This window comes from Carcharhinus amblyrhynchos, chromosome 27 (assembly GCF_965287045.1).
Source record: "Carcharhinus amblyrhynchos chromosome 27, sCarAmb.v2.hapA, whole genome shotgun sequence".
Taxonomy (NCBI): domain Eukaryota; kingdom Metazoa; phylum Chordata; class Chondrichthyes; order Carcharhiniformes; family Carcharhinidae; genus Carcharhinus; species Carcharhinus amblyrhynchos.
The window spans coordinates 13,916,766-13,942,742 of NC_137350.1; the positions used below are offsets into that span (position 1 = coordinate 13,916,766).

Sequence of the window (25,977 nt, forward strand, 5' to 3'; positions counted from 1 at the left end):
TCAGGAGATAATCAATAGGTAGCATTTTATATCAGTCATGTCAGATACTTGCACAGCAGACTAAATTATCAAACAGGTTTATCTACACAGAGATAAATTATTTGCAGAAGGAAGCAGCAACCCAAATTCAGTCGCTTCAAGTCAGCTCATGAGAGTGTTAAACAGAAGCAATCCATCCACTGAGCTTTTTCACCTAAAACTTTAAAAAAATAATGGACAAACACTTCTTAGAAGGACAGTAACTAAATAATTCCATCCAATACAATATGTAAAGTTTCTTTATTAGTCACAAGTAAGGCTTACATTAACACTGCAATGAAGTTACTGTGAAATTCCCTTCGTCGCCACTTCCCGGCATCTGTTTGGGTCAATGCACCTAATCTGACAGTGGGAGTAAATCGGGGTACCGGAAGAAAACCCACGCAGGCACAGAGGGGAACATGCAAACTCCCCTCAGACAGTGACCCGAGGCCGGAATTGAACCCGGGTCCCTGAGGCAGCAGTGCTAACCACTGGGCCACCGTGCCACCTACACATTCCGTGGAGGTATGTGTTACTACTTCCAGTAATAATCTTGCTTTTAACCTTTGCAGCTAGATCAAAAGTGTCATGACTTTATGGATAGAAAAATCTATGATATAGAGCCTCAGACAAGTCATTCTGCTAGATAAAATTACTTAATTGAAACAGTCATCAGCAAGGACAAAAACATCCAAAAAAAATACATACTAACAACCAGCTGTGGTGCTTAATAAACGCTCTCTCTACTAAGGCTATTCTAATCTAACTATTTAATTGATTAATAGCCAGTTGACGCATATTAGCTGTTATTTTTAGGCCTATTTGATTATTAACCAATTTACATATTTGAATGTACAAGCAACTAAATTGCCTTGATTATTCTTTGTCTTAGATGCTTAATGCAGAGCCAAAGAATACAGTGCAGTATCCAATTTTATAAGCCATTTTGAGGGTCTGCCTTTATTAGAATAATACTTTTTTTCAAGCTAGCAATAAAATACACCTGAACACTAAATATTAAAACAGAACCTTTTATGAAATCTGACCAATCTCTGATCCGTCCCAGGCATCAGTTGTGCATTGCCGCAGGAGGTTTTCTGGCCTTATGCTATTCGTGACAGATGCATGACTGAGCAAATTACTTTGCCTGACTTGGCAAACTGCACTCTCCGTTGAGAGTATTCCCTGGACACGTGCCACCTTTTCCAAAGCATCCGCCTTATTGGGCTCTTTCAATTGCCATAGGGATTTCATCGAGTGAGCGATTTGACATGTGCGCAGTATTCGATGGATGAAACCACGACAGATGAGAAAACTTCTGTTTGACCATGAGGAAGAATGTATGAATGAATCCATACTGAATAACTCATTTTGTATTATTCTATAAAACGTTGAAAACCCAATTCTGTAAAATTGGGAGGAGATCCAAGCTATCCTTCCTGTTTGGGAACCCACCTTGGAGCTGATATCAAGACCAGGAACTTAATAAGTTGCACTTATCTCACAAGATTTTTTCAATTAGGAATTAGAACCCATCCTTTGAGAAGTTCTCCAGGATGCACTCATGTCTGAGAAGAAGCTTGTGTGAAAGGGGGAGGGTGGGCAAGATTTAGCAAGAAGACAAGCTCCAGTTATGCTAATGATAGTGAACTGAAGCAAGGCACATGTCATCACTAATATCTAAGGCAACCTCATGAGCATCCAGCAAAGACCCAAATGCTGATGTGTTAGATAGATGCAGACACCTTTTGTTAGCGGGTGATTTAAATGCTGCTCCTACTGATGGAAGGGGATCAAATCCTACGAGAGATGTTGAAAAATCTAAACCCTCCAGCCACACACAGAGAACATAACTTAGATCCAACGCAATTCTAATGTCCCTTAAGGAAAGAAATCTGCTGTCCTTACCCGGTCTGGCCTACATGTGACTCCAGACCTACAGCAACGTGATTGATTCTTAACTGTTCCCCTGACATGGCCGAATAAATCACTCAGCTCCAGGGCAATTAGGGATGGGTAACAAATGTCGGCCTTGCTAGCAATACCCATGTCTCAGGACAGAGCAAAGAAAAATATATCACCGAGGCTGTTTGAGAGTGGTTTTGATGTTCCATTGTATTCTTTGGCTGAGGATTTATTGTTTGTTTTGGAGCTGGAGCCTGAAGTCTTGCTGATGTAAGGAGGATTTCTTCCTGAATCACTTTGCATTAAGTTGGACAATTGTTGGCAAGCAGCAGTGGCATTGAAAGAAAGGCGTACCGCACAACAGGGGATACTTGAAACTGGCAATCCCTTTCATGGTGGGGTTTGGGGCAATTCTCCCAGTCCGCTGCACTGTTCTTGCAGCTCAACGCCTGGGAGACGTCAGCAGAGGTGGAGTGGAGCTGATTTCAGTATTTATATTAACGTTTCCATTTCATTAGCAGATCTGGGACTGAAGTCTCCGGACCAATTAGAGTCTCTCCACCTCCCCCTCCCCCTCCCCACCCGCCCCAGGGCAGGAGTGGTTCTCCCCAATGGGGTTTACAACTGCTCCCCATGAATGAAGAACAGGAGGCCAACCCTGCTGGAGAGAACAGTGGCCATTGAGGCCCCTTCTCCACGGGGTTTGCAGGTAAGGGGGTTGTCTCCTGGGCAGTGCCGGCCTGGCAGTGACAGCCTAACCCTCTGGTACTGCCCAAGGGGCAGATTGGCAGTGCCAATGGGTGGGCCCTATTGGGAAGGGTGGTCTCGTTGCCACTCTGCAATGTGCAGTGGCCCACACAGCTCTCTACAGTGGATTTTCAGAGGGAATCCCATTGAGGCACTTTGCAGCACTCAGAGAGTCGGAGATTCAATCTGAAAATCCCACTATAGAAACCACCACGAGTTACTCCCATTTTCACGCAAATTGGAGATTTGCCATGGATTAAGTGTGGAAAATCAAAACCACATTTACAATAATCATCACCAAAAATGATGATTAACAAAATGCTAATATAAACTTTCAAAACATCTGAAAAATTTTGAAAGAGGATAAACTAATTAAATAATAAAGTCATAAATGATTAGAACAGCATGGAACGTTTCCCCCAGTGTACTACAGAAGTGATTTACTGCTGATGATTCATAAAGTGTACATTGGGAGGCACTAACAATTTATATATGGAATCAAACCCCCTTGTGTACATTCATATTAGTTTGTATGAAGCTCCCAACTATAAAAAGACAATGTTTCAGAGTTTCACCCTTTTACAGAACAGCATATTCATACAAGCCACGCAATACAAAAACCAGGGTTCAATTCTGGCCTCGGGTGACTGTGTGGAGTCAGACAGTCCACACTGTCTGACTGTCCACACTGTCTGACTCTGTAGACTGTCTGATGGAGTGTCTGCGTGGGTTTTCTCCAGTTTCCTCCCACAGTCCAAAAATGCGCTGGTTAGGTTGATTGGCAATACTAAATTGACCCTCGCATGAAGGGGATTACCAGGGTAAATGTGTGGGATTGTGGTTGCTACAGACATGATGGGTCGAATGGTCTCCTTTTGCATTGTAGAGATTCTGTGATTCTATGAAAGTAAAACAAACAGAAGGCTGCAATTGGTACAGTGACAATGGATAAACAACATCATCTTTCCACTGACTGTGATCCAGCAAAATCTAGATAACAGATTTTCCTACTTTTCTCTTTGTTGGAAAAGAGGTGGGCAGGCTTTACAAATGGAAGGGACATGATTTTGGGATTCCTGGTCTCGTTTTCATTCATGCCAATTGTAGCAGCGCAGGATAAGGGTGCGGGTAGCAAGCCTGCATGCAGCACTCACAATCTTGCCAGCTCCATTGCAGAGGCTGGTATTTTATAGAACATAGAATATAGAACAGTACAGCACAGTACAGGCCCTTCGGCCCTCGATGTTGTGCCGAGCTATGTCCAAACCCAAGATCAAGCTATCCCACTCCCTATCATTCTGGTGTGCTCCATGTGCCTATCCAATAACCGCTTGAAAGTTCCTAAAGTGTCCGACTCCACTGTCACGGCAGGCAGAGCCTTCCACACCCCAACCACTCTGAGTAAAGAATCTACAGTAAAAAGTCTGACAACACCAGGTTTAAGTCCAACCGATTTATTTGATAATACACTCACTAGCTTTCGGGGTTAGTCCCTTCGTCAGGTGAATGGAGAGTTCATTCACCTGATGAAGGGACTAACCCCGAAAGCTAGTGAGTTTACTATCAAATAAATCGGTTGGACTTAAACCTGGTGTTGTCAGACTTTTTACTGTGTTTACCCCAGTCCAACACCAGCATATCCACGTCATAAAGAATCTACCTCAGACATCCCTCCTATATCCCCCACCATGAACCTTATAGTACCAGCAATATCCACCCGAGGAAATAGTCTCTGCATGTCACTCTTTCTATCCCCCTCATTATCTTATAACCCTCTATTAAGTCACCTCTCACTCTCCTCCACTCTAAAGAGAAAAGCCCCAGCTCCCTCAACCTTTCCTCATAACACCTATCCTCCAAATCAGGCAGCATCCTGGTAAATCTCCTCTGCACTCGCTCCAATGTTTCCACATCCTTCTTATAGTGAGGCGACCAGAACTGCACACAATAATTTTCATGGAATCTGTCCCATTTGGTAGGCAATGTGGTTCATGGCATCTCAGAATCATTGTGAACTATTGGGAACCCTAGTCTTAAGTTGTAAATCTTTTGACAGATAAATTCAAAATATGTTACCAACTTAACATGTCAAAATGTAAGGGTGTATGATAAGTTAAGTGTATTCTTAATGCAGTGATTTTTGTTAGGACTTTCTTTAAAAATGATAACGGACGATGAGCTTGAGCAAAATTCTGGAAATGGAAATGTCTTCAGATCTTCAGATGCATTAGAGTACGTTATCCATGGATAAAGTGATCTTCTGCACCAAATAGCACTGAGATTCGGATTTTATGGAATCAGTTGTACCTTGTGCTTTGATCTTTTTATTGACTTGCAGGTCACTATCTGTACAGCATTTGAAACAATGAAATCACCTATTCAGCCTATAAAAAACTGCAACAGATGGCTATCTCTTCCATAACTTCAAAGACTTTAATATATTCTATTCTAGAGGCTTTGTTAACACAACTGTAAATGGAATTCCGTTATGAATGCTTGGCTGAGCTCCAAACCCCATTAATAGTTTCAGCTCTGCAGGAGTTAAGGGGACCAAGAAATTTTTTTAACCATATTTTGAGCTCCCAAGAGAATTATGTATTGGAAAAAGTTTTTGAATAGGAGTTTGTTTATTTTGACATGCTATGACAACCTAATAGGCTTAAGTTTTTCTCAAGGAAAGTTAGGAAACTAAGGCTGGTCATCTAACCTGCCTGCCTCAACGTTCCCTCACCTCCATTCCAACCTTGCACATACTGTGAGAGGTAACATTCCTAACTCCAGCCTGTCCTGACCAACCTACCATGACAAATTTGTGGGTGCATACTGCCAGCAGGAGGTGGGATTGTGTTGTCAGTAAATGGATTGACTTGCAATCACCACCCTGCAGATGAATATTTGGGCCTAGACGTGCTGAAAATTGTTAACAAGGATGTGTTAGAAAGGCAAAGTTATTAAGTCACCTCAATTAGCCAAAGATTGTGCTGGCATACTGAAGGTGATGATGAAATTTGTTGTCAATGTTTGCCTTCATTGAGAAGGCTCCCAAAATCTGAAAACTAGTCCACATTTTTCTGGACCTCACCGCTAATGTTAATTGATGGGATGATAATTGATATTGTTGTGCGGAAGCTGCTTGTAAAAAGACTTTTGTTTTCAAGATGTTTGGTGAAAGGCTCATATTCTCAGATGTTTGCTGCGGTCCGGACCACAATCGTCCCACACTCAGGGGGAGCATCTTTTTTTTTGCTAAGTGTAATAATGACTTGTCGCTTCTCTGAAAACTCTCCCATTTTCCCACCCATTCTGGACTTAGAATTTGTTTTTGGTAAGGTCACCCCCCCACCCCCCCCAGTCATTTTTTAAAGAGTGATGAGATGCACGCCGGTTCTGGGGATATGGGGTCTCAATATGTTGGTGAGCCTGGCTGCAAAGAGCTTGGGCACGCCAAACTAACAGTGCAATGGAACACCGCCTCCCCCATCCCCTCATAGACATCGGGAAGACTCCCCCTTCCCCACTCATCGGTGACATGTTTCTTCATCCTCTCCCCAGATTGCCAGCATCAGGAAATTTGAGGCCCACCCTATGGTTCACCCCTCATGACCCTTGACATGCTCCCCTACCCCCCTGCCCCCCAGGCACGGTGAGGTTGGAAAATTGCCCCCAGGGTGATTTGCAATGGTGGCACCAGGAGAAACGTTTTAATACAGTGAGTGGTTAGAATCTGGAGTGCACTGCCTGAAAGTGTGGTGGAGGTGGAACCAACCAATCAAAAGGCAAGTAAATAAATGCCGAGCAAGAATAAACTTGCAGGGTTACAGGGAAAGGGCAGAGAATGGGAATAACTGAATAACCTTTGTAGAAAACCGGAGCAGACACAATGGTCAAATGGTCTCCTTTGCACTGTTACCATGTTGTAATTCTTTGCAACTTGATGATTGCTAGTAAAATGGTCATTTTTACACAGTTTCAAACCACAGTTTCAACAAACTCCTCTTCACTCATGGAAAGCAACTACACTCTTGGCCAAACTGTTTTGGTAATGTTAGATGTCAATTGGCCGATCATTTGTTATATGTAGGTTCAACTCTTTAAATTAATGCACATGACAGAGGAAATATAAAGGAATTTGCACAACTAGAAAAGAATATCCATCCAGCAAAATATTGTTAATATTTTTGTAAAAGTGTTATGAATAAGATTTTGAAGGGCCTTTGGACTATAATTTCTATGTAATTCCTTCATACCTATCAATCTGTTGCTTAATCTGGAGTTGAAGCAATGGCATGCAGTATGATGGATCGAGTGTACAGTCGGAGCAGAGTTAATGAACTCATTCAGACTTCTACTAACTGCTGCAGGTCTTGTCAAATCGGGTTTGGGTCAAAACCAGACAGACTCGAGCAAACATAATGAAGACGTTGATATTTCTATCATGTGTTGGAGACAAAGAAAAATTAGACTGTTCACAGAGCACAAGTTGTTGACTAAAATCCATTCATTTCTCTTCCAAGTTAGTGGGGTGTCTGGAAGCCAGCAGCTGTTGTACTCATGTGCATGTTTTACAAGGGACTAGCCAATAACTGTTCATGCCAAAATAAATTTGTAGAAGCTCTATGGTAAACTATTTTTAACTATCCCAAATTCTCATAGAACGGATAATAATGTGGAATGTGTTTTTGCTTTTCCTGAAGCATGATTCAGAGGAGACTGACAGCTCTTCGTCCATCACAACACTCAACTGCATCAAACAATCACAAGTTTTTTGCCTATGCTACTTTATCTGGAAGTTGATTACAAACGTTGATCACTGCTTATGAAGAACTTGCTTCAGTTCTAATTTTGGTCTTTCACCCATTTGAACTTGAGTCCTTTGGCCAATAGTCGCAACGTAACCTGCAGTTGTGTGCTCAAGCCAGTTGGTGAAGCGGAACCAAGACTCTACATGGGATTTTATGGCCTCGCTCATCCTGAAACCTTAACATCCCGCCCAAGGTCATTGGACCTTTCCTTTGTCCCCCTCTCGCCCGCTACGTTTCCTGCGGCAGGCGGGACGGTAAAACTCCAGCAACAGTTTTGCTTTATTGAGAGAGTTTATTCAGTTACTCAGTCTCACAGCTCTCCTCCCAAACATACCCAGTGCCCCAGCCATCCCCTATTCGTACACACCAAAACCTTAACAACAGCAAGATCATGTGGCCACAGGTTTCTTGGCGACAAGGGGTGCATTCGACAGGAAACCCTGTTGACAATGGCGAGGCCATAAGATGGCGCCACCAGTGAATGCTGCATTACCCACTGCCGCTGCCAAACACACTGCGGAGAGGGAGAAAAACCCCGCTTTTAAAGAACAATAAATAACAATAAAGGATCAGTAAAACACAATAATTGAAGAAGGGGTAACAGCCCCCCTGGCGGGCCACGGTATCTAAAACAAAATGTCAAAGCAAACTTATAAAATCAAATCAAAAGCTATCTCTAAGGTTGATAATACACTCCAGCCTGTGTGGATCATCTACTTATGTGTGCTCAATGACAATTAATATTCATCACCTATTTTACTTAGCAATGTAATTGCTGTGATATTAACAAACCTTAACAATGCAATTGACATGATATTAGAAATAATGTTCCAGAATAACATCTTCCATTCAAGACAGCTCATAAGAATCTATAAGGTCCATTCTTAATTGAGTGCTTTCCAGGCTGCGAGTTCCATGGGCAGAATTAAATACATAAAGTTTATTTACAAGTCAGCCTACATTAACACTGCAATGAAGTTACTGTGAAAATCCCTCACTTGCTGCATTCTGGCACCTGTTCGGGTATACTGAGGGAGAATTTAAACGCACTTAAACAGCACGCCTTTCCGACTGTGGGACAAAACCAAAGCACCTGGAGAAAAGCCATGCAGACATGGGGAGAATGTGCAAACTCCACAGAGACAATGGCTCAAGCCAGGAATCAAACCTGGCTCCCTAGCGCTGCGAGGCAGCAGTGCTGACCACTTTGCCACTCTGGAATTATACAGTTCTCCGCCAGTGAATTTGCAGTTGGGGACCCTGTAAATTTTCCGGGTGGCCCTCCTGCCTGCTCCCCAACCTGCCTGCAATTTCCCGGGTGGCCCACCCATCCTTGCCCCAATGAGGGCCACTTCCCACCCAGCCTCAATTTTGGCAGGAGGAATTCAGGTGTGAGGAGGGAAGCGGGTTACCTTGCTTAGACTATGGATGTGAAGGGAGCACCTTCCTCCAGCACCTTTTTTTCCATGTCAGGTATTCCCCTCCCACCCTCACCCCACCCAAGATCTGACATCCTCTGGTGCTTCCTTCCTCCCACACCCCTCCAACCTCTCCACTAAGAGCTCTGTTGGGTCCCACTTCCCCTCTTCACTCTGAGACCCCTGCATTATTTACTGGTCCTGGATTGCAGAAGAGAGAATCTGGACTCTGCCTGTAGTCCGAGTCCTGGCCACTGCTATCAGTGCCTGTATAGGCTGAGCGCTCTCTGAGGCAGGACTTCTGCCTGTGTGAGGGGCAATCTTTTATCTCACAAGTTGTACATTCTTAAAATTCGAAAGCAAGCACAAGGAGAAATGAAAGATTTGAAATGAAAGATTTTATAAATGCAGTTATGAAGATCGATCAGATAGATTGGAGAAGTTAGGACTGCTTTTCTTGCAGAAAAGAAAGTTGAGAAGAGATTTGATATAGGTGTTCAAAATCAATAGGGGTCTGGACAGATTAAAATAATTTTACAATCACTAGGCTTTTGAAATAAGTCAGGTTTTGCCGAACTGGAGCAAGGTAGGAACTAATACCTTTTCCTTTTCAAATATCTAAACTCATTAATGCTGTTATCCCAAACAAATACATCTGGTTAGTATCTGCCTTATCTTACTTTGGAAACATGTTCTTGGGAAACCCTCTCTTTAGCAGCCAAAAGCATTTCAGTGAGCATGTTGTGGTTTGGAATCCAGCGGAATGACTTTGATGTGGATACCGTAATAGAAAGCGTTCTAATATACCAGCTCTGTACTTTCACTCATGAAAAACATTCATAGACTGCAAAATACACGTTAAGTCCCATTTCCAACATAAACTGCTGTGCAAAGAAAAATTGTTCACCAGAGACCAAACTCTTTGGGTAAAAACATTGAATTTAACTGCTAATTTGAAGGGAAGTAAGAATCATTTGCAGAAAAAGATGCAGTTGAATGATTACAATAAAATTTCCAAGCAAAGGCACAACGTAGCTCACAGCATGAAAGACTTCTATCAATGACACAACCAACGCTTCAAAAAGAACTACTTCACCTTCTGGACTCATGACTTTCTGAGGTGACCTTCGCATTTCAAGTATTACAAAGAACCAAATTCGCCCTTTCAATCCCAGCCGAAGCTCGGTGTACTGAGACAGTGATTGGGATCCGCGGTCTGACCCGGCATCTCAGTCTTCCAGCTGGACGGAGCACCGTGTCCTTTCACATGGAAATTATTGTGCTACAAACAAAAGGGCCTGGGATAGTGCATCAGCCACGCTACTCCCAGCCGTTCTTTTGTGAAGGGGGAGGCCCCACAATACAAAAGGCAAGATTGTGTGCACGCAGGGCTGTGCCCACATTTGTTTCCTGCCCCTCTCTGACACATTAAGAAGACTGGCCAAGTGTCCAGCAGGGAGTTGGAAGAGTGAAATGACCTTCGTTCCTACTGTCAGAAGCTGAGGCTTCCATTTGGGAAGCAAACTCTTCCTTTTGATTTTGGCTCTGTATTAAGTATAAGTTTATTTATTCGTGTCGCAAGTCGTCTTACATTAATACTGCAATGAAATCACTGTGAAAGTCCCCTAGTCGCCACACTCCGGCGCCTGTTCGGGTACACTGAGGGAGAATTTAGCATGGCCAACGCATCTAACCAGCACGTCTTTCGGACTGTGGGAGGAAACCGGAGCATCCAGAGGAAACCCACACAGACACGGGGAGAACGTACAGGCTCCATACAGACAGTGACCCAAGCCGGGAATCAAACCCAGGTCCCTGGTGCGGTGAGGCAGTAGTGCTAACTACTGTGTCACCGTGTCGCCCACTTAGCCAAGTGCCTGAGTACATCTATAAACAAATGTGCAGTTACCGAAACTCCTCTGTGTTCTCCACAACACTCCCTTTCTCTTATTTAAAACAAAAAGACAAACACATTCAACTAAATGGAAAGCAATGGATGCTGGAACTCTAAAATAAAAATAGAAAATGCTGGAATTATACGTCTGCTTCGATGAAAAGTCACAGACCTGAAACCCTCTTTATTTTCCTATCCACATGTTGCCAAATCTGCTGAATATTTTCAGCATTTTCTGTTTATATTTCCATCGGCTAAACTGTGCTTTTCGAGAAAAAAAGTATTGATTGACTTGTGTTATAAATTGAATTACCTTGATGCCATATGGCAAACAGTTTGTTTTTATTGGTCTCTTATGAACATAACATGTAGACTTGGGAACCAGGTATAAGTTTTAAATCAATGTTCCCGTTAACTCCTCAAGTTGTCAATACTAAACAAGCTTGGCATTCTGATTTAAAACAGAGCTTGGGTGGGATTGTGGTCAGTACAGACTTGATGGGCCGAATGGCCTCCTTCTGTACTGTAATGATTTTATGATTCTATGATCCACAGGGGCAAACAACATCTCAAATACCTCCTAAACTTGCCAAGTCCATAAAGTTCAAGCAGTTTAAAGTTTATTTATTAGTATTACAAGTAAACTTACATTAACAATGCATTGAAGTTACTGCAAAAATACCCTAGTCTCCACATTCTGGCACCTGTTCAGGTACACTGAGGGAGAATTTAACATGGCCAATACATCTAACAAGCACATCTTTCAGACTTTGGGAGGAAACCAGAGCACCCGGAAGATACTGGGAGTACGTGTAGACTTCACAGACAGTGACCCGAGCTGGGAATCGAACCCCAGGTCCTGGCATTGTGGGGCAGCAATGTTAATCACTGTGCCAAACCAACCAATTCTTTTAAAAAAGCAATAATTGGGATCACATTATCTAGATTTTATGAGCTGGATTTCCATGGGCTCATGATTTGCATGTACGCCAAAGGCTGTGGGTCATAAAAGATCAAAAATGAGAAGGCACAGGTTTAAAGTAATAGCATTAGAAACAAAATTGATACGAGGAGAAACTTTTCACGCAGCTGTCACAAATGACAGGAAAATGGTTGAGGGAGATCTACTTACAACTTCACCTGCTAACCATAGATATATTGAACTGTTCAAAGAAGAATTAAAAAAAATACAAGAAAAGACATGGATCAAAAATGGCTGTCATAATTCATCTGATATCTGATCCTTTAAGTTGGCTTTTTTTGGAAAGTTTCTGTAAAGTTTCACTGCAGACCTAGTGCATGGAATGTCACACTTGTGGAATGTCAAGATCCACTTCAAACAGGGACTTTCTTGAAATGAAGGCATTCAAAATGCAAAATATTGGACTTTGATCAGCTGTCATTCTGTTAAGACAATGGGATATGCTAACCAGCCAGATACTTATCAGATATTCAAAACCCCCTGTGGAAGATGAAATAACTCCACCTTCTGTTGATTTATCTCTTGAAATTTGTCAAAGATTTTGCAGATGGAAAGATCAAAATGGGATTTCTTGGTCTGCAACAATGACTGCGAGACATGATAATTGAATTTCCTTCTGGGAATATACAAACAGGTGTTTTCAAAGCTGGTTCTGCCATGCAGAACCAGCAGAAGGAGGAGAAAGAACCAACACAGTGAGCCATAGCGCATTGCCAAAAGAGAGCAGTAAAGATCTTGCTCTCTCTCTCTCTATTTCTATCTGAAGCTAAAAGAGTGCAGACCTGAACCAAGTCAATTCCAGAATTCAATAGAAACCAACTAACTTCAAACAGCTGCAACATTCAACAATCTATGCCTCAAAGACAATGAGTTATTTAATTGTATATTCTCTTAACTTTTTATTGAACTCTACCTTTCTTACTCCTAATATCTGTTCATCATATAATATTGTGTCCTTATTATTTTTCTTAGGTTTAGTAATGAATAAACTTTCTTTTTCTTTGACTTAAGAAAACCTATTTTGATTGGTTCTCTATTAACAAAAAAATACATTTGGATTGGAAAAAATCCTTTACGGAAAAAGAATTAAAGCTTTTGTTGCAACCAAGTGAATGGTGTTGTATAGAAGGGGAGCTAGGACATTCTTCCTCACCTGGTCAAAACACAGCAAAAGTTAGGGTCTGGAATGCACTCCCTGAGAATGTGGTGGAGGCAAATTCAACTGAGCATTCAAAAGGAAATTAGACTGTTAATTGAAAAGCAGGAAAATGTAGGGTTACAGGGGGAAGGCAGAGGATGGCACAAGTTGAGTTGCTTATTGGAAGAGGTGGTATAGGCACAATGGGGTGAATGGCCTCTTTCTGTGCTGTAACAATTCTATGATTCTATTTGGCCTTGACAACTAAGGACACTAAAATGAAAGATCTCCAGAAATCATCAGGAATGTAGAATCAGTTCAATAAAAGGATATTGTCTGCTAACCTAACCACTCAACCTATAGCCATTCAGGCTTAAGCCGAAAGCTGAAGTGCAAAAGCCAAGTTCAATCTGAAAGAGTCAAAGTTACAATGTCATGGAGTATGCTAATTACCACTCAAATATCTGCTTTGTAACTAAATGTACTTATGACCCGATCACTCTTAATAGCTAGCATGGGCAACACTGTGGCACAGTGATTAGCACTGCTGCCTCACAGTGCCAGGGACCTAGGTTCAATTCCAGCCTTTTGTAGCAGTCTGTGTGGAGTTTGCACGTTCTCCCTGTTTCTGCATGGGTTTCCTCCAGGTGCTCCGGTTTCCTCCCACAGTCCAAAGATGCATGGGTTAGATTGATTGACCATGCTAAATTGACCCTTCGTGTCAGGAGGGCTAACAGGGTTATGGGGCTAAGGACTGGGTGGGATTGTTGTCAGTGCAGGCTCGATGGGCCAAATGGCCTCCTTCTGCACTGTAGGGAATCCATGACTCTGTGTCCCTGGATTCGTGATGATGACATGTCACTTTGTTGTGAGGTAATATCACATTAACATCCACCTTGCATTAAATCTCAGAGGGCATACACACGTGGAGTATTGGTGCTGCGGTTCAGATTTTAAGGAGGATACCAAAGTTTTTGGGGCATGTGTCATTGCGAGGCAGACAAATTATATGTCAGGAGTGGCCTATCATTAAAACTGACCAGGAGGGCCATTTTAGTGCATGCACATCAACTGACAAATAAATAAAGGGGACGGCACAGTGGTTAGCACTGCTGCTTCATAGCGCCAGGAATCCGGATCCAATTCCGGCCTTGATTGACTGTCTGTGTGGAGTTTTCACATTCTCCTGATGTCTGCGTTGGTTTCCTCGGGGTGCTCTGGTTTCCTCCCACAGTCAAAAGATATGCAGGTTAGATAGGTTGGCCATGCTGAATTGCCCTGTGTGGGGTTACAGGAGTAGGGCCTGGGTGGGATGCTCTGTTGGAGAGTTGGTGCAGGTTCGATGGGCCAAATGGCCTCCTTCTGTATTGTAAGGATTCTATGGCCGGAATTATACCATCCCGCCTGCCATGGGAATCGGAGCAGGTGAGGGGCGGACAATGGGAAGGTCTGCTGACCTCGGACCTGATTTTATGATTTTGGGATGAGCAAGGCACCTTATGATTCTGAAATGAAGGATATGGACAATAAAGATAATTCATCAATTGACCAACATCAGGGACCATTGACTATTAATTACACCAGCCAAATATATGAATAACTCCATTTCCATTTTGTACAATTTTTAGAAAATAAAGGTTATAACATTATGACTAAATAATTTTTAATTTTTTTCTTGATTCTCTAAAAATTTCTCTTTGCCTGTTCTTCCTTTGTTTCATGCCAAACTTTATTTCCTTTTATCTCTCCTGTTTTTCTGCCTTTTGGTGGGAGTTATTTTACTTAAACTTTTGTTTTGCCGTTCCAGCTTTGTTGTAACCTTTACTTTTAAGGAGGGTCATTTTAAACCTGATTGTCCTTGGCCTGTTGTAGCACAAAGACCAAGTCAGCACTAATGCTCTCCCTGTCTGCCAGATTACAAAACTGACAACATGAGAGAAACAGCAGGGGCTGAGAGGTTTGGAGCAGGATTTGAATGGTGAGAGGGGCCAGGGTTTGGGGGGCTATCAATGCGATTGTGATATGCAGCTATACCAGCAAACACGTCATTGTTACCAGTGGTAACATGAAACCCAAGCAGTTCACCTCCTCTACATTAAATCAGGGCCTGTCCCTTGAGACTAAGGCACAGCCAAGAATTGTTGTATAAACTAAAAGTTTAAAGTTTATTTATTAGTCACAAGTAGATTTACAATTACTATGAAAGCCCCCTAGTCGCCACACTCTGGCTCCCGTTCGAGTACACTGAGGAAAAATTTAGCATGGCCAATGCCCACCCATCTCTGGCCCACCATTCTAGCATTAGATACAGCTTCTTAGCCAAAAAAAATCAAAGTGAAGTTAAATAAAGTTAATTTATTGGTCACAAGTAGGCTTACATTAACACTGCAATGAAATTACTGTGAAAATTCCCTTGTCTTCACACTCCGGCACCTGTTTGGATACACTGAAGGAAAATTTAGCACCTAATCAGCATGTCTATCGGATTGTGGGAGGAAACCGGAGCACCTGGAGGAAACCCACACGGACATGGGGAGAACGAGCAAACTCCACACAGACACTGACACAAGGCGGGAATCGAATCCAGATCCCTGGCTCTGTGAGGCTGCAGCGCTAACTACTGTGTCACAGTGCCGCCCTATCAAGTAACTCAAATTAATTTGATTAGTATTAGCTGCAATAATTGCTGGGAAGGGATTCCAGTCTTGTCATTGACGCCATACAATAAAAATATAGAGATGTGTGGCCATTCAGCCCATCGTATCTGTGTAAACCAAGAATAGCTAAGATTCTAATCCCACTGTGCAGGGTAAATTTTCCGGTCCCACCTGCCGTGGGAATCGTCGAAGGCCGGATGGACAACTTGCTGATCCATTGGCAGGTCCGTCGACATGGGCCAGAATATTCCGGCAGAATATTCACTCCCCACCTCTGCTGCAAACGAGATGGAGAATTTGGCGCTCAGCCAAAACTTCATTCACTACAGCAGGACTGAAAATCCCACCAGCATGAACTGCTGGAAAATTCCGGTCCTCGGATGGGAATTTCCGATCTCAGGGAGGGTAGAACCAGAAATCCCAGTTCATTTCTTGGTCCATAGCCTTGTAGCTGATGATAATTCATCTATTTGGTAAGTGTATTTGAAATTGGACAAGGATTCCTGCCATAACCAGATAGTGAGTTCCAAATCCCCAACATTCCCTGGATGAAAAATAAATTCCATTCATTTCCCCTCTAACCTTTCTCTCAATTACTTTAGACCTAAATTCCATGACTGTTTACCTCTCATGATGGGCTTATAGGATTAAAATTCCCCACATCATCCTCTTTTCCATAGAAAATAAGCCCAGCCTAACCAAGTTCAAAGTGACAAATTATTTTTCTTAATACAAATTCGTGCATCCCTAATGAGTTCAGTTTATTATTATGTTTTCTACATCTGTAAGTTCAGTCTGAAATGTAGATTTAAGCATGCAGCTTCCTCACTGCTCCCCTGCCAACACTTGTTTACTTATTAGCATCAAAGTAGGCTTATATTAACACTGCAATGAAGTTACTGTGAAAATCTCCGAGTCACCACACTCTGGTGCCTGTTCGGGTACACTGAGGGAGAATTTAGCATGACCAATGCATCTAACCAACACGTCTTTCAGACTGAGGGTAGAAACCAGACTACCCGGAGGAAACTCACGCAGACATGGGGAGACAGCGCAGATTCCGCACAGACAATGACCCAAGCCGGGAATTGAACCCAGGTCCCTGGTGCACTGAGGAAGCAGTGCTAACCACCGTGCCACCCTTCTCAAACAGATGAATCAAAACCTTAATGCATCCTTTTGATAATATTGCTTAAACTATTAAGTGTATGAAATGCAGCGAAGTATTATTCCACTTATACTCCAAAGATTAAAAAACGTCAGCAGTCTCTGGAATATTTTAAATTTCAATAATTTGAAGTCAAAGGGTTAAAACTGTTCTGTAAACCTGAGTCATGAGGAATGGCTGGAACATGATGGGCAGTGACGCTGGTGTGTGACTGATACTGGCCAAAGTATTCTGGCTGTCCCTGTCGGCGGGACTGGAAGATCCCGCAGCCAATCAATGGCAAGCTGCCTCCACTACCGCAAAATCATGGCGCTGCAGAACATGCTGCGGTGAGGGGGGGTGAACTTTGGATGGTTTTGGCTGACCTTGCCTGAACTCAGTTGGTCAGGTCTATGCTAATTAAGGTCTACAGTCAGGTAGTGTTGCTGTAACTTATGACCAAGACAATGGGCCAGATTTACTGGCCTGCCCCCCCGCCCCCCCCCCCACCAATAACATGTTTTCCAGTGGCAGAGGTTCCAGTCCCTATGGGTGTCTGAAGCTTACAGACAGATAAGTATCGATTAAGGTCTCGGCTACCTTGTCTTTCCAACAATTGCCATTCAGTAAAACATCTTTGACACCTACTTGCAATATACATACAATACTAGCTAGATGAACATGTTATTACAAACTAGCATTAAAAATTGGGAGCAGCACGGTGGCACAGTGGTTAGCCCTGCTCCCTCGCAGCGCCAGAGACCCAGGTTCAATTCCCAGCTAGGGTCACTGTCTGAGTGGAGTTTGCAATTCTCCCCATGTCTACGTGGGTTTCCTCTGGGTGCTCCGGTTTCCTCCCACAGTCTGAGAGACTGCATTGACCTGAACAGGTGCCGGAGTATGGCGACTAGGAGAGTTTCACAGTAACTTCATTGCAGTGTTAATGTAAGTCTTATTGGTGACTAATAAATAAACTTTACTTAGCACACAAATGTGCATCTGATCACAAGGTTGGAATCAATTTAAACGGTAGAGGAAAGGTCTTTCTCAAGCTGGTAAACAGTGGAAGTGGTCAGTTTGGCACTGGCACAAATACTGCTCTCCTAATGAGAAAAAGCCAAGCTTTGGATTCAGACACTATTCAGTTGAAGAAAATGCAAATAACATGATGCAAAAACTCTTTGATCACCATGTCAAATAGGCTACTGTAATAAAAATGGTCCAGAAGAGCTGGCTACTCTCTGATTAAAAATGAACAGGCAAGCAACGCAGAACCAAGAGGACAAGCAATCAAAGCCTATTTGCAATTTATTTGTATTATTACTCCCCACAATATCAATGGACAGAGGCAGAATTTAAATACGCTCACTGTTATTCCTTTTCACAAGTGCCTGATCAGTTCAGTTTGCACCAGTGAATGAGGGTGGATGGAGGGGTAAGTTAAGCGCATCTGACAATATAATAAAAGACAGCTACATCTTTAAAAATGGACACAAATTAAGCTCATTTGCTCTGCAAAATTGCTGGCAGGAATCAGTTCGTGTTTCATATGAAAGAATACAAGAATTAGTTTTACCAACAAGAAATACCATAATAGGTCCACTCAGCCATTATCCCATTGACAGATTAAACCTGCCTAACTCATTATCTCACCAGATCCCTTAATCCCTCTCAGTTTACTAGAGATATATCCAATTACATCGCAAATCAATTTATGCTTTCCTCTTCAACATCCTTTACAAGTTGTTCATTCCACAACATTTTAAATGATGATTTTCTGTCTGAATGAGCTTTGTTTCACCTCTAAACTTCTTACACAGGTTTTAAATCATAGCGTCATAGAAACCCTACAATGCAGAAGGCCATTTGGCCCATCGAGTCTGCACCGTCTCGCCGAAAGAATATCGCACCCAGGCCCTATCCCCTAATCATACCTATTTACCCTGCTGATCCCCCGAATTTGGAACGCTAAGGGACAACCTAGCAAGGCAAATACACCTAAGCTGTGGGAGGAAACCGGAGCAACCAAAGGAAACCCATGCAGACACGGGGGGTACATGCAGACTCTGCACAGACAGTGACCCAAGCCGGGAACTGAACCTGATTCCTTGGCGCCGTGAGGCAGCAGTGCTAACCACTGTGCCGCCCAGAACATGTGTCATTTGGCATTTGAATTCTTTGCCTTAATGAACAAATTGGTTCGAGCTGTGTTGTCCATCTCTTTGATAATCTTGTAAAGACCCAAGCATCAGTTTGACAAGACAGCACTGGCAGGAGTCAACCTGAGCCATGTGTAATTACTTTTGTTCATTGGTAGCTCTCTTGGTTTCCCTCTGTACATTGTGGTGAGGGGAAATCTACAGTGGTGTATTTTTTATAATTAAGAGAAACTCCTTGAAGAAACCCTGAAAAGTTACATACTTGTTGACCTCAGGGAGAAAATAAATGATTTCTACAAGCCAAAGCATAATAATCTTTCGAGGTCAGGCAGATATAGGTTGGCATAGATGAGTTGGGCCGAAGGGCCTGTTTCTGGGGCTCTATAGAACGATAGAAAATTACAGCTCAGAAACAGGTCTTTTGGCCCTTCTTGTCTGTGCCAAACCATTTTTTGCCGAGTCCCACTGACCATATCCTTCCACACCCGTCTCATCCATGAACCCATCCAAGTTTTTCTTAAATGTTAAAAGTGACCCCGCATTTACCACTTTATCCGGGCAGCTCATTCCACACTCCCACCACTCTCTGCGTGAAGAAGCCCCCCCTAATATTCCCTTTAAACTTTTCTCCTTTCACCCTTAACCCATGCCCTCTGGTTTTTTTCTCCCCTAGCCTCAGTGGAAAAAGCCTGCTTGCATTCACTCTATCTATACCCATCAAAATCTTATACACCTCTATCAAATCTCCCCTCATTCTTCTACGCTCCAGGGAATAAAGTCCTAACCTATTCAATCTCTTTCTGTAACTCAGCTTCTCAAGTCCCGGCAACATCCTTGTGAACCTTCTCTGCACTCTTTCAACCTTATTTACATCCTTCCTGTAACTAGGTGACCAAAACTGTACACAATACTCTAAATTTGGCCTCACCAATGCCTTATATAACCATACCATAACACTCCAACTTTTATACTCTCTCTGAACTTAAAGTACATCTCTATGAACATATTTCTGTCTTTGATATAAAAATATACTCTCTCATAGCTTGGCTGGTGGTTTGGTGACCATTTATTATTACTTCTTAGCTACAATTTAAACGTCACGAGATGCCTACAGGAATAGCCACAATGTTGGTAGTCTTGGAATTCATAATTGAAAGGCTTCGCGAACAGATGAATAGCAGACATGCCTGGGAGAGGCCAGTCAAAGCCCTAGTGGAATCTGACATCCTGCATACAAAGCTCTAATTTTGAGTTCCAAGAACACGAAGGAAGTGGAGCCCACAGCTATATCAGCATCCAGTGCTGTAGACTAATTCCTGGAAAGAACAACACTTAGAAATTTCTTTAAAAGTTAAAGAATTGCATTCTGAAGCTTGCAAGCTGCTTTGCTTTATCTTAGTTTGCTGTTGGAACACACTTTGAAGAACAAACCTGTGGAAAAGGTTGTAAGTAGGGCGACATGGTGGCACAGTGACTAGCACTGCTATCTCACTCCGGGTTTGATTCCCGGCTTGGGTCACTGTCGGTCTGGAGTCTGCATGTTCTCCCTGTGGATTTCCTCCGGGTGCTCCAGATTCCCCCCACAATCCGAAAGACGAGCTGATTAGGTGCATTGGCTAAATTCTCCCTCAGTGTACCCGAACAGGTGCTGGGGTGTGGCAACTAGGGTATTTTCACAGTAACTTCATTGCAGTGTTAATGTAAGCCTACTTGTGACACTAACAAATAAATTTTAAAAATTATATCACTTAGTTCAATTAAATTGGAAAGCAGCACACTCCAAACATGGAGTCATCGAGATACACAGCATGTAAACAAGCCCTTCATCCCAAGTTCCCAGAGATACTTCTGAAATAACTTTCAAATTATTTTTTTCTTGCTTTCCCATGCGGTGACTTGAAGTTGTGTACAAATGTGCCCCACAGCCGCACATGGAAGGCTGTATGGACCAGATGTTGATTGTGTATCCTTTTTCACATGTCCCTAAACAGTGGTTGTGATGTGAGACATTGCTACTGAATGTAAATAGCAGCTTATTACACATAAACAGGCACCAGCATCATTATATCAAACTCAAAACTTCCGAGCACAGATTTATTGAGAGCAGCTTGATTCAAAGAAAAATGACAGAAGATACTTGAGGAAATATCTTCTATGTTGTTGCACAAAACAATTCCAGCTGTTACTTTTACATCTGAGAACATGTACACTCTAAGCATGTAATAAAGAGAATGCCTTAGAAGAAGCGCCAAAGCTCAGGGTACAAATCAGCAAACCCTGCTTCCTCTGTTATTAGTGTACACACCAACTCAACATTAAGAGTGATTAGGCAGAGTATCAGTTTTATCACACAGGCAAACCGCAGTGTTTCAGATCTTATTTTAAAACGCATGCTAAATCTCAGTAAATCTCATACTGCTTAACTACCAAAGATAAAGGAAGCGTTAGGTTGATAGATGGAAGAAATGAAACAAATACATCCCTTTGGATTATCTGTCAGCTGGGCTTAGTTGGTAGCACACTCATCTCTGAATCAGAAGAATCATAGAATCCCTCTAGTGCAGAAGGAGGCCATTCGGCCCTTTGACTCTGCCCCGACACCCTGGCGTCCATCGCTGTAACCCCATCTATTTACCCTGCTACTCTCTCTGACACAACTGGGCAATTTAGCCAATCAATCTAACCTACACATCTTTGGACTGTGGGAGAAACCAGAAAAAACCCACTCAGACACAGGGAGAATGTACAAACACTTACCCAAGGCCAGAATTGAACCCAGATCCATGGTGCTGTGAGGCAGCAGTGCTACCACTGTGCTACCATGCCATGCCTACTGGTTAAGTCCCACTTCAGGGCTTGAACACAATCTATGCTGACATTCCAGTGCAGTACTGTGGGACTGTTGCACTGTTGGAGGCTCCATCTTTCAATGGGAAATTAAACTGAGGCTAGATCTGCCTACTTTGGTGGATTGAAGGATCCCATGGCACTGTCTTGAAGAAGAAGTCTCACAACACCAGGTTAAAATCCAACAGGTTTATTTGGAATCACAAGTTTTCAGAGCACTGCTCCTTCATCAGGTGAGACTCACCTGTTGGACTTTAATCTGGTGTTGTGAGACTTCTTGCTATGCCCACCCAGTCCAACGCCATCATCTCCACATCATGTTTTGAAGAAGAGCAAGGGAGTTATTCCCAGTTCTCTTACCAGTACTTATCTCTCAATTAACATTGCAAAAAACAGACTACCTAGTTATAATTATATGGCCACATTACAACATTGACTATTTCATTGGCTGTAAAGTGCTTTGAGACATTTGGTATAATATAGATGCACGTTATTTTTGCTTTGGTTTGTTCAATTCTTTATAGAGAATGTAGGATTTACAGCAAAAACTAAGAAATTAGTAAGGGTTTTGCACCCAGTTCTATCCTTGTCTGCTCCAAAAGAAATGCTAACAATTTTCTTAAGGACAATTAACAATAATAGGAATGTGCATTAAGCAGGCAAATAAAAAGCATTATAAAAGCACTTGCGGCAATTTGAAATAAAGACTGGAATACCAGGAGGATTTTTTGGTCCCGCTACAGTGAACAGTGAACAGAGATTTAGCCGAGCTCCAAATTCTCCACCCTTCCCTGCAGCTGCAGAGGGCTTGAACGGCTGGAGAATTCTGGCCAAAATCTATGTTTTAAAAAGACCCACGCTGTTATCAATCTAACTTGAAAGAAAATGATGGTAATTCTTAGACAATAAAAATGGAATTCAACCTTTTAAATTACATGGATATTAAAAAGTAAGTAAAATACAGTTTATTTATTAGTCACAAGTAAGGCTGACATTAACACTGCAGTGAAGTTACTGTGAAATTGCCCTCATTGCCACAGTCCGGCACCTGTTTGGGTCAATGCACCTAACCAGCACATCTTTCGGACTGTGGGAGGAAACCAGAGCACCTGGAGGAAACCTATGCAGACATGGGGAAAATGTGCAAACTCCACACAGACAGTGACCCAAGCCAGGAATTGAACCTGGGTTCCTAGCGTTGTGAGGTAGCAGTGCTAACCACTGTGCCACAATAAGAAAGAGGGAAAACAGCAGTAATAAAGATAGCCACATATATAAATAAATGAGTATATATCCAAGCTGCGTTATTAGAAGGAAATAAAATCACTATCCAAGTAATATGATTTGATTTATTATTGTCACATGTATTGGTATACAGTGAAAAGTATTGTTTCTTGCATGCTATACAAAGCATACCATTCATAGAAAAATAGAGATTGCAGGATGTAGTGTTACAGTCATAGCTAGGTGTTGTGTTGGGCAGTAATTTATCTGAAACTTCTGAGTAAAAGTACAAGGGTTCATCCTCTGTTCTATGTGAATAAGAGTGCAATAGATCTCACAGATCAAATTGATGCAGCCACACATGGAGGGAGATGGGAATTTCTTAATGATATGTTTTAAGAGTATTTCTATATTAGAAGATTGCAGCCTCTTTATGTTTCTGCAACTTGAGCAATTCATTTCAATCCAGCCAGAATGCACAAGTTCAACCGTAGTTCACGATGATAAGCATGCAGGAACATGTACAGCATTGCTTTATGGTTGCAGATTCTCCTCCTCCTGGTGAAAAGGGGAGTTTGATGCGGTTTAAAATGAACATCGATAAGTCTTAAGTTAGTGACATCATTCAGGCAACCTGGTATCATCTTCTGTCCAATTTTTGTTCATTTTAACACCCTCATAGATGTTTCAGTCTCTCCATGAATTGTTACTCTCTCTCTCTTCCAACTTCATGCTTCCTTTTAGAAACAACATTAATTCCCTTCTCTGTGATATCATTGGTTTTGGAAATATTAATAAAGCACGGTGGCACAATGGTTAGCATTGCTGCCTCTCAGAGCCAGAGACCTGGGTTCAATCCTGGCCCTGCTTGGCTGGCTGCCTGTGTGGAGTTTGCATGTCCTCCCCACGTCTGCGTGGATTTCCTCTGGGTGCTCCAGTTTCCTACTACAGTCGAAAGATGTGCAGGTTAGGTGGATTGGCCTTGCTAAATTGCCCCTTAGTGTCTCAGGATGTGTACATTATGGGGATTAGCTGGGTGAATGCATGATGTTACAGGGATGGACCTGGGTATGATGCTCTGTTAGAGGGTTGGTGCAGACTTGATGTGTCTAATGCCCTATGATATGTTTTGCTAGCGTGGGGAGAGATGGAATGGAAATATTCCAGAAGCATAATTACAAATACAATGGTTGTGTGGACGTTATGAACGTACTTTGGGAAAAGGTCTTGGGAGTATGACCTTTTATTTATTCAGCAAGTTTGGAATACACAGATAACTGCATCATATTGCTAAACCACTTCCTCAATTACAGTAAGAACTTGACACAGCATTGAGATTAAAAGTGCACCCTAGACATTTATGTATGCCAAAAGAAGCATTGGAACAGACTAATGACCCAAATGGCAATGTACTGGAACTTGTAACTATTGATGTTCAGAGAAACTTACATCATATTCATGCAAAGAGTAAGGACTGTGCTTGTGTATGGAGCTCTGAAAGTTGGCATGCTGGTGCAGAAGGCACATTGGAAGGCAGATGGCATGTTGGCCTTTAGTGCAAGGGGATTGGAGTACAGGAAAATATAAGCCATTTTATGTTTGGCCAGGCTTTGGTGGGACTGCATCTGGAACACTGTGTGCAGTTTCAATCTCGACATTTGACAAAGGATACATTTGCATTGGAGTTGGTACAGCGACAGTTCACTAGATTTCTGTCTGGGATGAAGCGTTTCACATTATGAGAAGCCGAGTAAAATGGGTGAAAATTCAGAGGAATGAGAAGTAATCTCATTGACATAGAACATAGAAAAACTACAGCACAAACAGGCCCTTCGGCCCACAAGTTGCACCAATGATATCCCTACCTACTAGGCTTACCTATTACCCTCAATCCTATTAAGTTCCATGTACTCATCCAGGAGTCTCTTAAAGGACCCTATTGAATTTGCCTCCACCACCACCGATGGCAGCCGATTCCACTCACCCACCACCCTCTGAGTGAAAAACTTACCCCTGATATCTCCTCTGTACCTACTGCCCAGCACCTTAAACCTGTGTCCTCTCGTAGCAACCATTTCAGCTCTGGGAAAAAGCCTCTGAGAATTAACCCAATCTATACCTCTCAACATCTTATACACTTCTATCAGGTCACCTCTTATCTTTCGTCTCTCCAAGGAGAAAAGACTGAGCTCCCTCAACCTATCCTCATAAGGCATGCCACCCAGTCCAGGCAACATCCTTGTAAATCTCCTCTGCACCCTTTCAATAGCTTCCACATCCCTCCTGTAATCAGTCGACCAGAACTGAGCACAGTACTCCAAGAGGGGTCTGACTAGGGTCTTATAAAGCTGCAACATTATCTCCCGGCTCCTAAACTCAATCCCTCGATTGATGAAGGCCAGTACATCATACGCCTTCTAAACCACATCATCTACCTGCGAGGCTGATTTAAGAGACCTATGGACCCGGACCCCAAGGTCCTTCTGATCCTCTACACTGCTAAGAGTCTTACCCTTGATATTATACTCCTTCATCCCATTTGACCTGCCAAAATGGACCGCTACACATTTATCCGGGTTGAAGTCCATCTGCCACTTATCAACCCAGTCTTGCATCCTATCTATGTTACGCTGCAACTTCTTACATCCCTCCAAACTATCTGCAACACCATCAACCTTTGTGCCGTCAGGAAACTTACCAACCTATCCCTCCACTTCCTCATCCAGGTCATTCATGAAAATTACAAACAGCAAGGGTCCCAGAACAGATCCCTGGGGCATTCCACTGGTGACCAACCTCCATGCAGAAAAAGACCCACCTACAACCACTCTCTGCCTTCTGCAGGCAAGCCAGTTCTGGATCCACAAGGCAACAGCCCCTTGGACCCCATGTCCTCTCACTTTCTCAAATACATATATAATATATATACTGAAGGGCCTTGACAGGATAGACATTGAGCAGTTGTTTCCACTGGCTACAGCATCTGAAACAGCAGGGTGGCACAGTCTCTGGATAGGGAGATGGTTATTTAGGATT

General features: G+C 42.6%; 1 protein-coding gene across 2 annotated transcripts in view; it reads right to left on the reverse strand.

The window, feature by feature from the left end:
- Positions 1–25,977, reverse strand: part of LOC145359066 (gap junction gamma-1 protein-like) — a 59,001-nt gene that overhangs the window by 19,501 nt on the left and 13,523 nt on the right. The window contains exon 1 of one of the 2 annotated variants that reach the window (XM_080213441.1): positions 9,990–10,011. The exons of the other annotated variant lie outside the window; for it this stretch is intronic. The gene's annotated coding sequence lies outside the window, so the exon portion shown is untranslated. Of the gene's footprint in view, positions 1–9,989; positions 10,012–25,977 lie in introns of those variants that run through there. 2 annotated transcript variants of the gene reach the window in all.